Source organism: Prosopis cineraria, unplaced genomic scaffold, assembly GCF_029017545.1.
Source record: "Prosopis cineraria cultivar Desert tree isolate PC_DT_omini unplaced genomic scaffold, ASM2901754v1 PC10, whole genome shotgun sequence".
Classification (NCBI taxonomy): domain Eukaryota; kingdom Viridiplantae; phylum Streptophyta; class Magnoliopsida; order Fabales; family Fabaceae; genus Prosopis; species Prosopis cineraria.
Window position 1 is genome coordinate 28,491,637 of NW_026555341.1, and position 3,189 is coordinate 28,494,825.

The following is a 3,189-nucleotide window of genomic DNA, read 5'->3' on the forward strand; positions in this document are numbered from 1 at the left end:
GTTGAACCGAGACGGTCCCAAAGGGTTCGCAGGTCGTGCTATTCCAGATGGATTACATGGTATATTTGCAGAATTTGATTCAAATGCTATTGATAGCTTAGACCCAATATGTTACCAGAGGACTATTTCTAGCTCACATTCTTCTGAATGGTTGGAGGCTATGAGTAAAGAAATTGCCTCTATGTACCGCAATCACGTATGGGAGCTTGTAGAGCTACCAAAGGGGTTTAAACCAGTGGGTTGCAAGTGGGTCTTTAAAACAAAGCGAGGAGCTAGGGGTGAAATTGATAGATATAAAGCCAGACTTGTAGCTAAAGGCTACAACCAGAAAGAAGGTATTGATTACACAAAAAACCTTCTCTCCGGTATCCACCAAAGATGCTTTTAGAGTGGTAATGGCTTTAGTTGCAGCACAGCTTGATCTTAATCTTCACCAGATGGATGTTAAGACTGCGTTCTTGAATGGCGATTTGTATGAAGAAGTCTACATGACACAACCTAATGGTTTGTTGAATCCGGTAAAGAACATCTAGTGTGCAGATTAAAGAGATCCATCTATGGGTTAAAACAAGCCTCTAGGCAGTGGTATCTGAAATTTGATGAAGTTATCACCTCTCTCAGTTTTGTTGAGAATGTCTCAGATCAGTGCATCTATCAAAGTTTTGATGGGAACAATTTTGCCATTCTTGTTCTCTATGTTGATGATATCTTATTAGCCAGCAATTCAATAAGTTTCCTCAATGAGATAAAGCCCTATTGTCCTGCCATTTTGACATGAAGGATATGGGTGAAGCCTCCTTGTGTTCTTGGGATACAAATTCATCGTGATAGATCTCGTGGTATTCTGGTTTATCACAGGCCACTTATATTGAGCGGGTACTTAAGAGATTCAAAATGGATTCATGTTTTCCTTCACCTGCTCCTGTACAGAAAGGTGGGGCTGTTGTCAAAGTCACAGTGTCTCAAGGATTAAGAAGAGGGCTGAAATGAGAAAGATACCATACGCTTCAGCTGTCGGCAGCCTTATGTATGTTCAAGTGTGTACTCGACCAGATATAGCCTTTGCCATTGGAGTGCTGGGTCGATACTTAAATGATCCAGGTTCGGATCATTGGAAGGCTGTTAAGAAAATTATGAGGTATCTTTAAGGTACAAAGAATTATATGTTGACTTACAGAAGGTAAATTCTCTTGAGGTTGTTGGGTATTCTGATTATGACTTTAAGGGATCAGAAGATCTTGAGATTGTTGGCTTTTCAGATTCAGATTTTGCCTCTTGTCTAGATGATCGTAAATCCACGACTGGCTATATTTTCATGTTGTCTGGAGGAGCTGTCTCTTGGAAGAGTGTGAAACAAACACTTACAGCAGTTTCATCTATGGAAGCTGAGTATATTGCTTGCTTTGAGACTACACGTCACGCTATATGGCTGAGGAAATTGATATCTGGCATGCACCTAGTTGAGTCAATATCACGTCCTCTAACCATTTATTGTGATAACAAATCTACAGTATACTATGCTAACAATCACAGAAATTCCAGTCGTACAAAGCATTTTGATATCAAACTTATGTTTGTGAAAGAGAAAATTGTTGAGTCTCAAACCCGTGTGGTACACATTCCTGGCACGCAGATGCTTTCAGATTCGCTGACTAAGGGCTTACCTGTAGAAGTTTTTCAAAATCATGTAACTTGTATGGGTATTATAAATTCCTTTGATGCCCTAGTTTAGTGAGAGTTTGAGAACCTTCTTTGTTGCAATTTCTCTTTAGGCTTGGTTTTCTTCTGTGAGTTATATTCAGTTCAGTTAGATACGTCTATGTCATTTGTATCCCTATAGGATTCAATGATTCTGTTGTGGTACGCTATGCATGTCACTTGTTTCCTCATAGGAATCAGTGATTTATGTTGTTATCTTACTGAGCTGTATTTGAAATAAAATTTCATGTTTTACTCAGATTATGAGATGTCATAATCACTTGTTTCCCCATAGGATTCAGTGATTTTGTGGAGTTTCATTTTCTGAATTTTGTTTGTGGCTTGTTTATACAACTTGTTTAATTAATGCAATCCAAGTGGGAGATTGTTGGAATATTATTTATGAATTAGCATTAATTAATAAGCCCAATAAATTGGTCCTTATGATCTTATGTGGACCGTGATAGGTGGATCACACAAGTGAATCCAATGGGCAGAGGCCCAACCCACAACCCAGTAGCCGTCAGTTATTTCCTATCTCTTAACTGACTGAGTTAGAGATAATAGATAATATAATTATTTAATTATTTAATAAGGCGATTACCGATCTGATCTATATAAGGCGATTAGTCGGTAACTACAAACACACGACTCATTCTTCTACTTCCATTATCTCTGAACTCTCTGAAGGCTCTGGAGACTTGTGGGTTGTGTACCTGCCTATACTCGAGGTAATCGAAATTTCTCTAACACTCATGGATTCTTCAGGTACGCATGAATTACTTTATTCTATCATATTTACTATACATATGAATTGAGATAATTAGATTCAACAATCCAATGTAATGGTTTAGATCTGCAATGATCCCTTCTTTGCTCTCATATGCAAAGAAGCAAAGGCAACGCCTATGATTTGATGAAAACCATCTCTCAGAGAATCACTTCGATCTTAAACAAATCATCGATCAAGCATTGAGCTAAGCAGGTAGGAAAATAATTAGAATATTCCACTTCCAATCACCTGAATCTGTGACAAAGTCTGACACCTTCATCGACTTGATCTCGACAGGTAAGTCAAAAGTACCCACTCCAATTCCTCATGGTATTTTTTTAATAAAGTAACAAGTTTCGTTAAACTTTTACAAGTAAACATTTATTAAACCTTAACCTGCCAACAAATTCTCATTAATAATTTAATAAGCAACCATTAGCAAAACATGTTAAGGTCTTCACAAGCAGATGACTTGGAAACTAAAAATTGAGTTGACAACATATGTTAAATTTTGCAATATATGAGTAAGAGGTCATGGTGATTTGATGGCAATATACTTTTTAAAGGCCAAAGAGTTTGGATTTGCATTCAGTGCTCATCGTGCCGATGATCACGGCATGCTCATCACTCAAATGAGTGATTCAAGCTATTCATTTCAACTCAAAATTATCTTTACAATTAATTTTTAAATGTTTTAAATATTATATTTGTTAAAACAA